Source organism: Elephas maximus, chromosome 25 (genome assembly GCF_024166365.1).
Source record: "Elephas maximus indicus isolate mEleMax1 chromosome 25, mEleMax1 primary haplotype, whole genome shotgun sequence".
NCBI classification, from domain to species: Eukaryota; Metazoa; Chordata; class Mammalia; order Proboscidea; family Elephantidae; genus Elephas; species Elephas maximus.
The window spans coordinates 48,925,840-48,937,770 of NC_064843.1; the positions used below are offsets into that span (position 1 = coordinate 48,925,840).

General features: G+C 44.6%; 1 long non-coding RNA gene across 1 annotated transcript in view; it reads right to left on the bottom strand.

The window, feature by feature from the left end:
- LOC126067474 (uncharacterized) overlaps positions 1 to 9,121 on the bottom strand; it is a 109,262-nt gene extending 100,141 nt beyond the window's left edge. The window contains exon 1 of the long non-coding RNA XR_007515413.1: positions 8,953 to 9,121. This is a non-coding gene — a long non-coding RNA (uncharacterized LOC126067474). The remainder of the gene's footprint in view (positions 1 to 8,952) is intronic.
- Positions 9,122 to 11,931: the final 2,810 nt, after the last annotated feature.

Here is an 11,931-nt window from a genome sequence, read left to right on the forward strand (position 1 = left end):
TTTCTGGAGAAAATGGAAAGAAGATGGTGCCTACCACCTGTCATCACTCAACAATATTTACTAAATGAAAGAAGAAAGGAAGATAGGAACTAGCCCCTGCACCCTGCTAATTCTTTTATCCTTCCACTTTCAGTTTGATTTCAGTTTCAAATGTCACCCATTTGTCTGGTTCCTCCAACCTTTCACCTGTTCCAAACCTATGATTCAGCATCACCAAACATCCTAATTCATTCACTGATCACATTTTCCCCCTGTCCCTGGCATAGTGCTGATTTCAGCCTTGACTCTTGATATCTATAGATTTTCCATATTGGATCTCAACCCTTTCTTAATGTGCCCCAGTGGGCTGTATTTTGGACACAGTCCCCACCCTAACTGTAACCCCAGAAGGGTGGACTTTAGGTCTCAAATTTGTTTGTTACATGCACACACACACACATACATACATATATACATATGGTGCTGCATTCATCATCAAAAAGAAGATTTCAAGATCTATCCTGAAGTACAATGCTCTAACTGATACACCTACAAGGAAGACCAAGTAATATGACTATTATTCCAATGTACCCACCAACCACTAAGGCCAAAGATGAAGAAATTGAGGATGTTTACCAACTTCTACAGTCTGAAATTGATCAAACATGCAATCAAGATGCATTGATAATTATTGGTGATTGAAAGGTGAAAGTTGGAAACAAAGCAGAAGGATCAGGAGTTGGGAAATATGGCCTTGATGATAGAAATGAAGCAGGAGATCACATGATAGGATTTTGCAAGACTAACGACCTATTCACTGAAAATATCTTTCCCAACAACGTAAATGGTAACTATACATCTGCATCTCACCAGATGGAATACACAGGAATAAAATCGATTGTATCCGTGGGAAGAGATGATAGAGAAGCTAAATATCATTAGTCAAAATAAAGCCAGGGGCCGACTACAAAAGAGAACATCAATTGCTCATATGTAAGTTCAAGTTGTAGCTAAAGGAAATTAAAACAAGTCCATGAGAGCTAAAGTACAACCTTGAGTATATCCTACCTGAATTTAGAGACCATCTCAAGAATAGATTTAACCCATTGAACGTTACTGACCAAAGACCAGACCAGTTGTGGGGTGACATCATATATGAAGAAAGCAAAAAGCCATTAGAAAGACAAAAAAGAAAAGACCAAAGTAGATATTAGTAGAGACTCTGAAATTTGCTCTTGAACTTAGAGAAGCTAAAGCAAATGGAAGAAATGATGAAATGAAAGAGCTGAACAGAAGATTTCAAAGGGTGGCTCAAGAAGACAAAGTAAAATATTATAACGTAGTATGCAAGGAACTGGAGTTAGAAAACCAAAAGGGAAGAACACACTTGGCATTTCTCAAGCTAAAAGAACTGAAGAAAAAATTCAAGCCTCGTGTCGCAATAGTGAAAGATTCTATGGACAAAATATTGAATGATGCAGGAAGCATCACAAGATGATGGAAGGAATACACAGAATCACTGTACCAAAAAGAATTTGCTGATGTTCAGCCATTTCAGGAGGTAGTATATGATCAAGAACTGATGATAGTGAAGGAAGAAGCCCAAGCTGTACTGAAGGCATTGGCAAAAAAACAAGGCTCCAGGAATTGACAGAATACCAATCGAGATGTTTCAACAAACAGATGCAATGCTGGAGGTGCTCACTTATCTATCCCAAGAAATTTGGAAGACTGCTACTTGGCCAAAAGACTGGAAAAGATCCATATTTATACACATTCCAAAGAAAGGTGACCCAACAGAATGTGGAAATTATTGAACAATATCATTAATATCATATACAAGTAAAATTTTGCTGAAGATAATTCAAAAGTGGTTGCACAGTACATTGACCAGGAACTGCCAGAAATTCAAGCCAGATTCAGAAGAGGACGAGGAATGAGGGATATCATTGCTGATATTAGATGGATCTTGGTTGAAAGCGGAGAGTATCAGAAAGATGTCTACCTGTGTTTTATTGACTATGAAAAGGCATTTAACTGCGTGGATCATAACAAATTATCGATAACATTGTGAAGAATGGAAATGCCAGAACACTTAATTGTGCTCATGAGGAACCTGTACTTAGACCAAGAGGCAGCCATTCAAACAGAACAAGGGAATACTGTGTGGTTTAAATCAGGAAAGGTGTACATCGGATTATATCTTTCACCACACTTATTCAATCTGTATGTTGATCAAATAGTCTGCAAAGCTGAACTACATGAAGAAGAATGTGGCATCAGGATAGAAGGAAGACTCACTAATAACCTGTGATGTGCAGATGATACAACCTTACTTGCTGAAATTGAAGAGGGCTTGAAGCACTTATTGGTGAAGATCAAAGACTACAGCCTTCACTACAGAAGACAAAAACCCTCACAACTGGACCAATACGCAATATCATGATAAACGGAGAAAAGACTGAAGTTGTCAAGGATTTCATTTTACTTGGATCTACAATCAATGCCCACGTAAGCAGCAGTCAAAAATCAAACGATGTATTTGCATTGGGCTAATTTGAGGCAAAAAATCTCTTTAAAGTGTTTAAAAAAAAAAAGCAAGGATGTTACTTTAAGGACTAAGGTGCACCTGACCCAAGCCATGGTATTTTCAATCACCTTATATGAATGTGAGAGCTGAACAATGTATAAGTAAGGCCGAAGAAGATGCCTTTGAATTATGGTGTTGGCAAAGAATATTGACTATACCATGAACTGCCAAAAGAACAAACAAATCTGTCTTTAAAGAAGTACAGCCAGAATGCTCTTTGGAAGCAAGGATACTGAGGCTTTGTCTCACATACTTTGGACATGTTATTAGGAGGGACCAGTCCCTGGAGAAGGATATCATGCTTGGTAAGGTAGAGGGTCAGCGAAGACAAAGAAGGCCCTGAACAAGATGGATTGACACAGTGGCTGTAACAATGGGCTAAAGCATAGCAAAGATTGTGAGAATGGTACAGGACTGGGCAGTGTTTTGTTCTGTTGTGCATAGGATCACTATGAGTTGGAACTGACTGGACAGCACCTGAAAACAACATATATATACATATATATATATGTATATATATGTTGTTTTGTGCTAGGCATTGGATACCTAGTTTTGTACCACTTATATAACATGCTCTTCCCTACTAACTCACCTGATCCTCATGAATGACAATACTCTTAGGTGGATAGTATGACCCCGTTTGTTCAAATGAGGACTTGAAGTACAAAGGTGGTCACAGAGTTGGTACACAGAGCAACCCAGACACAAACCCCGTTTCCCTGTCTCTAACTCTGGGACTCATTTCCTTACATCATCTACTTCTAAAAGTTCTAACATTGCTAACATTCTTGGGCCTCTTTTCTAACATTCAAAATTAGAAAAGAAAATAAAAAATTGCTAAGAGAAAGAACTAGTTGGCATGGGTCAAAAGATGTCCATGTTGCATTCCACAAGTTTGAACAACTTAGGTGTCTTACCTTTGCCTGAATGACCCTCAGCCATATTTCAAAATATCAATATAGAGCTTACAAGTCTAGGTTCAATTGGCAGGACTCACTCTTCCAAAAATAACTACAGAATTCCAAGCCTTCATGGCTAGAATGAGACGTAGTCCCTCCTAAATTCCATAAACCTTGGTTTCCAGCCCAGCCTTCAAGAGCAACTAAAGAAGAAATGTTGGCAAAGCCTAGAAGTTGGTGCATCATAACCCTCTCAACATCTATTGGAACTCACTACTTTTATAGTCTACTTCTATATTTACATCTTAGGGTGAAGTAGGGTGGTAAGACTTTATTTGTCTTACTTTGGACATATCATCAGGAGGGACCAATTGCTGGAGAAGGACATCATGTTTAGTAAAGGGGCAGTGAAAATGACAAAGACCCTTAATAAGATGGTCTGACACAGTGGCTGCAACAATGGGCTCAAACTACTGTTGTGAGGATGGGACCAGATCTGGCAAAGTTTTGTTTCATTATACACGGGCTCAATATGAGTCATAGCTGACTCACGGCACCACCACCACCACCAACATAGTAACAGGGCATTTAGGCTTTTAGGGAGGCTAGAGGACTAAAATACTGCATCATGAGCAGGTGACTGTCTTGCTCAGTGGCATTGTCCACTCTGATTTCATTTTGAGTTCATTTCTAAATAACCACCTTGAGTGTGGAATGGTAGAAAAGTCCTAGGTTAGGAGGAGATGACGGATGACCAGTGTTCAACTCCTGGCAGTCCCACAAATGGCCTGTATGAAGCTGAGCAAATGCCTTGGCTGGTACTGACCTCATTCTTTCCACCAATATTTATTGAGCACCTACAGTGTGCCAGGCATGGGGAATGGAACAGTGTACAGGACAACATCCTTGTCCTCAGGGACTCATATTCTAGGGGAGATATACAATAGATAGATAAATATATAAAGAGGGAATGATAGCAACAAACCAGTTTACAGGGTTAGAGAGTGATGAAGCTATGGGTGGGATGCTGTTTTGTATAGTGTGGTCTTTTGGGCACTGTTAAATGAAATAAATATCTGGCAGAAGAGAGTCCAGGTAGAGAGAACAGCACGTGTGAAAGCCCGGAGTTGGGCATGCATGGTGAGCAGACATTCAAGCTAAGCATTTGAGCTGGGCCCAACAGCTTTCAAGGGAGAGGTGAGGTAGCTGCAGCAGAGCAGGAGAGAGCAAGTTAGGGGAAAGCCAAGGGCCATGAGGTCAGGGTTAACAGGGGCCCCAACCAAGGGGGGCTTTTTAGGCCTGGTGATGACTTTGGATGGGAAGCCATTGGAGGGTTCTGAGCACGTGAGAGTATGATCTGACTTATGTTCAAGGAGGAGGACCTTGGTTGCTTTGTGAAGAACAGACTGTCACTTCCTCATCAGAAAACAACCTGGTTTGGATCAGAGAAACAAAGAGCTTCTCACTGCTCCTTTATGAGCTTAGATTCCAAGTCATGCTTTGCTGACACAAACCACGGCACATCTTGGTGGCAGAACATCTAAGCCTGCAGTTGGTCTTTCATCCCAGAGGCCTAAGGCAATCCTGTTCCTGCCATTAGTCCATGGCTAGTGAAGGCGGCCACTGGAATCCACCAACCACTCCTCGGGAGAAAGATGTGGCAGTCTGCTTCTGTAAAGATTTATAGCCTTGGAAACCCTATGAGGCAGTTCTACTTTGTCCTGTAGGGTGGCTATGAGTCAGAGCCGACTCCACAACAGCTGGCATGACTCAGGTGGTGCAGATGGAGAGTGTTTGGTTGCTAACTGAAAGGTTGGTGGCTCCTGTCCGCCCAGAGGGGGCTCAGAGAAAGGGCCTAATGATCTGCTTCAGAAAAATCAGCCACTGAACCCAATGGAGCACACTTCTACTCTGCTTGCAAACGGGGTAACTATGAATTGGAATGGACTCCACGGCAATTGTTTACTTAGTAACCGAGGGTCCCTGTGAGTCGGAATTGACTCCACGGCAACGGGTTTGGTGGAGGTGGTGGTGGTAGAGGGTGTTAGCGTCCCCCTAGCTCAATCCAACCACAGCAGGCCGCTCAGCACTCTGGGTGACTTTGCAGAGCTGGGCCCTTTGGGTGATTTGAGGCTGAAATGATCGTAGTTGTCATTGCTGCCCTGCATTTCAATCCAACCTCCTCTGACCTTGCCTCCCGAAGGGTCGGTAGAAAGGCCAGTGGAGTTAAATAACTCGCCCTTCGCCCCGCAGGGTGATGATTCTGGGGACGCTCAAGCCTCTGAGATCTCACTGGCTTTTTGTAGGTCACCTGCTTGGTGTGAATTCACCCGAATACACCGCTTCTCCTGCAGACACCCGAGCTAAGCGTCTGGGCAGGGCCGCCGTGGGTGAGGCCTAGAGACTCCCCAGACGCCTCGCCTCCCACCTGTCCTTCTGGAGCCGGCGAGCTCCGTCTGTCTGCACCCCTGTGGCTTCGCCCCTTGGGGAGTCCTGAGTCATCTGGTCGGCTCTGTTCCTCCCCGGGCCCCTGATGAAAAGGAACTCTGACGCTTGGCGCCCGCCCCCCTGCAGAAGGGCCACCCCACCCGCTTCCTCTCCCTCTAGCAGCACCGCTCGGGGCCACGGGAGGACAGTGCCACAGCCAGGTCCCCGGCGAGCAGAGGCCGAGGGCGCCGGCTTGAGGGCGGAGAAGGCGGGCGCGGGCGCGGCGGGGGAGGCAGAGGCCCTGCTGGCCGTGCCGCAGTGACTCGGGTGGCGGTGATTTGTCGGCGCTGCAGGCTGGGAGGCGGGCTTCCTGACTCACTGCGGCACAGTCAGGGATGGGGAGGCGGCGGGAGGGGGTAGCAGGGATGTCGTGGTGCCCTCCCCTGCCCCCCTACAATCTGTTACTCAGGCGAGGGCAGCCAGCACGGCATCCCCTAAGTCAGGGGTCCTCTTGGGGGGCTTCGTAAACCGCCTGTGCTCATTTCCGTGGGTACTCCCGGGGAGCTGAATTGTCGCTGTTTATTTCCACATCTGCCCCCGGGACAGTCCGCTGGGGCAGAGCCTTCTAATCCACCCACTGATGAATCCGGTCCCTCGCACTTGGCCCTAAGCCTGGCACGTCATCGCAACTTGGGTGATCAGTAAACCCTAGAGGAAGGGAGGGGGGAAGAAGGGGGAAGCGAGGGAGGCGGAGGGAGAGAAGGAGAGAGACACAGAGGGAGGGAGGAGGGAGGAACAAACAAGGAAGGGGCTCGAGCCTCCATATTTGCAAAACTGCAGACCATCCCCTTGATTAATATAGGAACAAAAACCGGGATGGGGGTCTGGGGACTTGGCTTGGCTGCTGCTGACACACTTTGGATACACACTGCTTATGCACCTGGTATGGTTTGGTTTTGTTTTTCCTGGTATGATTTGTTTGCTTGTTTGTTTTGTTTGTTTGTTTTTGTATAAACACTCCATCGACTCCAAGTCACTAGTTGTCCCCAAGGCAAAGCAGATTGGTGGGCCCTCCCTGCATCATTTTCTCAAAACTTGCAGAGCCTGTAGTATTCTCAGAAAGCATCTAGTACCCCATTTACAAGATGAAGAAACTGAGGTTCAGAGAAGCTCTGTCAGGTGCCCAAGTGGAGGAAGACAGGACAGGCATCAAGGTGTTAGGGCTGGGGTTTCAAGTCCCCTACCTTGCCCACTGCACCACACTGCCTCTCCCTGAATGTTCTCTTCTCCTTGGTTTCTCCCAAACTAAAAATTCTGAAGGGAGCCCTAGTGTGATTTGTCCTGGTCCTCAACCCTGGTAAATGCAGGTATGGGATTCTGGAAGCAGATGGGCAGATTAACCAGTAAGCAAGGTATGCACAGGCTTACAGTAATATCTTTGTGGTGAAACCCATGAGAAATTGTGCACTACAAATTAGTAAGTACACAAAAGTAAGCCCGTGTACCTTGCTTGCTGGGTAATCCGGCCCTCGGTGCAGAGCTCCAGTTGGCCAAACCCCCAGCCACCCCAGGGCTGTGTGCTGCTGCCAGCCACCACCTGACAACAAGCTTTCTGGGGCATCTCCTTGAGGTGAGAGGTACGTCCTCTCCCGCAGCTCCAAAAACAGATTTTGCCATCTCATCCCCAACGTTTGCAGACTCAGGCTGGCTTCTTGTGATTGGCCAGAACCTTCCCTCACTGGGAAGATGAGGAGAACCTACCTCCTCAGGCCAGCTGGGGCAAAGCAGTACTGCAGCAAAGGTGGGAGTGTTCTACCCCAAACTCATGGGATAGAGGGGTGTCAGGAGTGGGCTCGACAGGCTGAATGAGGCCAGGGACTCCCGAGGGCCTCCACACTGGACCCTGTGGCCTGTGACAGGGTAGCTAATCTTCTCTGCCTTTCATTCTATAATTGGGGGTGTCATAATGGATTCTTTGACTTCCTGGAACAAAAGATTTCTCAAATTTTAATTTTAAAAGTTGTCATAGGGGCTGGCTGTTTGTGTACTCAGTAGGTGGATGTTAACATACTTGAAATTGGGGACCACGAGTGCTTCCTGTCTGCCTAACTAGGCCTCAGCCATGTCGGCTGCACCACCTGACTCCTAAGCTTTCCCAGTGTCTGAAATTCTACCTGGAGAGATTCAGTCTTTAAGACTGACACATAGCACTTCAAGACCTCCCCAAGGTGAAGGCTTTATTAGCTATTAATATTCCAAATATAGGGATTCTCTGCCTTGGCTGCTCTTTAGAGTCATCTGGGGTTTCTAAAATAATACTCATGTCCAGGCCACACCTCAGACCAAGTAAATCACTATTTCTGGAGGTGACTTTTTTTTCTAAAGCTCCCCCTGCCAGGCTGGAAATCAGCTCTCACGGAAACTGCTACTTTGCGTGCCCAGAATCTGTTCTCCCTTCTAATAGCAGCACCTGATGGTCCTTTGGGAAGCCCATTTGCTCTCGATTCATATAATTGAATGATGCTAAACCCACCCTCACATCTACTCTACCCTTTTCCCAGGGGCTAGCAGGTTACAAGGTTGGCCAATTAGCATTTTCCATTCCTGTGGAGAAAGTAATTGGTTCAGGCAGAACATGTGACCCACGTGGTACAGGCAGAACATGGCAGTCCAGTGAGAAATGGTCCCCAGATTTTGCTAGAACTATTGGGAAGGGAAACATCTCCTTATGCTGTAGTTATTCAGCAGAAAACGTGTCTAGGGCTCCCGACAGCCATTTTGACACCATATGGGGAAAGCCTGCCTGTAAACAAAGGCTCAAAGGAAAAGAGACCATCGATGGAACAAAAAAGACTGAAACCTATTAGCAACGATGCCTGAAACAAGACACCCCTGAGTAATAGAAACCAGTAAAATCTGCCTTTTTGCTTAAGCCAATTTGAACTGAGTTTTCCTATGACGTGCCACATCATAGCAGGTGCCTTAGTTTCCTAGGACTGCCATAAAAAAAATATTGCAAGCTGGATGGCTTAGAACAACAGAAATGTATTGTCTCACCGTTCTGGAGGCTAAAAGTTTGAAATCACGGTGTCCACAGGGCCATTCTCTTCCTGAAGGCTCTAGGGGAAGATCCTTTCTTGCCTTCTTCCTAGCTTCTGACATATTCCTTGACATTGCTTGGCTTATAGAGACATCACTCCAATCTTTGCCTCCATCTTCACATGGTTGTCTTCCTTCTGTTTTTCTGACTCTCTGTGTCTCTTCTGTTTTTATAAGAACACCAGTCATATTGGAACAGGGCCAGCCTTACTCCTGTATGACCTCGTGTTAACTAAAAACATCTTCAAAGCTCCTATTTCCAAACAAGGTCACAGTCACAGGTATCAGGGGTTAAGATTTCACCCTGTCTTTTTGGCTGATGCAATTCAATCTCCAACAGCAAGGCCAATCTGTTACATAACTAGATGCTACCTTGAAATGCAGAGAGCAGAGCTCTGATCTGACGGGACGCAGAACCAGCAAGCTTTGATAAAGGAAGCCCTAGATGTTCATGAGGAAATGTCCCAGGCATCTGAAGACAACAAAAGGTTGCTGGTCATCTTCAAAAACGAGGGCTCTCAGAGGAAAGGAGACAGACATATTCTATTCCCTTAGTTTCTTCCAGTGACCCTCAAGAGCCATAGGCATCTTAATCTTAGTCAAATATGGAAATAAATAAATAAATGAGAGATAGATAGACAGATAGACAGGCTGAATGATTGATATATCTCAGGGATAGTGTATGGACTAGATTTCAGTAATGTCTGTCAGAGCTTTTATAATAGCCAATATAACAATGGTACAGGAGATTACATGGTTAGACAAAAGCAGACAACAGACCATCAAGACAATGCATTGAGCATTTTAGATTTTCTTCTTGCTCAGAGATTTCCTGAAGGTACGAGTGAGGAAGAGTAATAGGCTTACTGAATTTTAGAGCTGAAAGTTCTGTCAGTTAGCAATTACTGTGTAGAAAAAAAGCTACCTCTTAACTTGGTAACTTAAAATAGTGATTTATTTGGTTTATCATTCTGTGAGGCAGAACTCTGAGTTGGGGTCAGCTGGATAGTTGTAGTCTCAGCTGTGTTCACTCATCCATCTGCAGTCAGCTTCCAGTCAGTTGAGAGGCTCTGTTTCTGGAATTTGTTGGCTGTTACCGTAGTGTTAGGGGTAACGTGTCCTCCAGCAGGTTAGCCTGCGTTTACGCACATGATGGAGAAAACCAAAAGAAACAAAACAAAACCCGATTTTGACTCATAGCAACCTTAAAGGAGAGGGTAGAACTGCCCCATAGGGTTTCCAAGGAGCGCCTGGTGGATCCAAACTGCCGCCCTTTTGATTAGCAGCTGTAGCCCTTAACCACTACGCCACCAGGGTTTCCATGATGGAGAAAGGGTTCCAATGTTAAGATAAAAAGCACACAAGTCCTTTCAACTCCCAGACTCAGAACCTGTACGCTGTGATTCCACCACATTCTATTTGTCAAAGTAAACCACAGCCTCACTTCTTGATGGAAGGAATTGCAAAGTCACATTGCAAAGAGCCAACAGGAACTCAGAGATTACTTAACCTAACTCTCCCCATTTAACAGATGTAAAGCAAAAGGCAGTGAGCTTACCTAAGGTCTCCATCTGATTATAAAAGGCTATTATGGCCTCCACTGTCCACACTGATGCTTTGTGTATCCCATGCAGTGTGGATCCACATAAAATCTCTTCAAAGTGATTAAAGCAAATATTGCTTAAATTTTGAGCTTTACAATTGAAAAATCTGTCACTCTTATTCTCAAGATCACTCACGAAATATGCTAGGTTTCCTACTCTGGGCTAGAAACAGGGGGCACAAAAGGAAACAGGACAGACATGATCTCTATCTGTATGGAGCATAGAGTTTACCTTGTAAATGTTATGGCTGATGTTGCCTATAGTGGCTTAAATAGGTATTTGTTAAAGTGAAGAATGATAATGAACAAAGAAGACACAGAAGAAAATAAGGGAAATAACATGTGGCAGTACTACACCCTCAAAGATCCAAGAGTTAGGCTCCTCCAGATTGCGAGAAACAGAAAGGCATGCTGAAGATGGAGGGAAAGGAAAGGGACTTCAAGAAACCATGACAGCAGGTCACAGAAGCAGGCAGGAACAGGAGGAAAAAAAAAAAGGAATTTAAACCAAGATTATCTGATTCCTGTTATAGAAATACCTTACATCCCCATTCACTGTTATGGTCCTCCTAATGCTTGTTTGTGATGGGGACAGTTTATGTTAACTTACAGGGTTCTCAGCCTTCCCTCATTTCCTTTTCTACTACCTGCTAAAGAGAATTTTGTCTTTGATTACTCAGCTTCTTCTCTGAGGGGGTCTGTCTTTTTTGGGGTAAGGTCCCAGGCTTTTGTTATGTCAGAAATTGGATCATGGGTAGAAGAAGTTCAGAAGAAGCAGGGGGAAAGGAATGAGAGAACAGGAGACAGGCAAGGCAAGAGTGATGGAGCTTTAGAAAGAGTCAGGTAGGGAATAGGAAGTAGAGGATTTGTAGAATGAGAGAAGCCAGAAAAACTGCAAGCTTATATGAAAACTAGAGAAAAAGAATTTTTTAAATGCTGTGACGAGTTATGGATTGGATCTCTTAATTTTCTTTCAAATATGCAAGAAAAGTTGGATCTACCTTTTATTTTTATTACTTTTGGCTACTGACTTTGTTGGGGTTTTTGATGGAACACCTGGGCAGGCCTAGAGCCCATGGGAACTGGAATTTCTCTGGGGCAAATTTATTTAAGAATCATCATGTCCCGTGGCAAGACAACCAAAGTGTGTGCCTTCACCAGACAATTGGTCCAAATGTAAAAACTCAACTGCCCTTTTCTTTAAAAAACAAACTCTAAACTTTATTCAGATCTCATTGGTTTTTCCTAATGTCTTTTCTTCTGTTTCAAGATGTCTTTTAGGATACCACATTACATTTGTTGTCATGTCTTCTTAAGCTCCTCTGGGCGGTGAC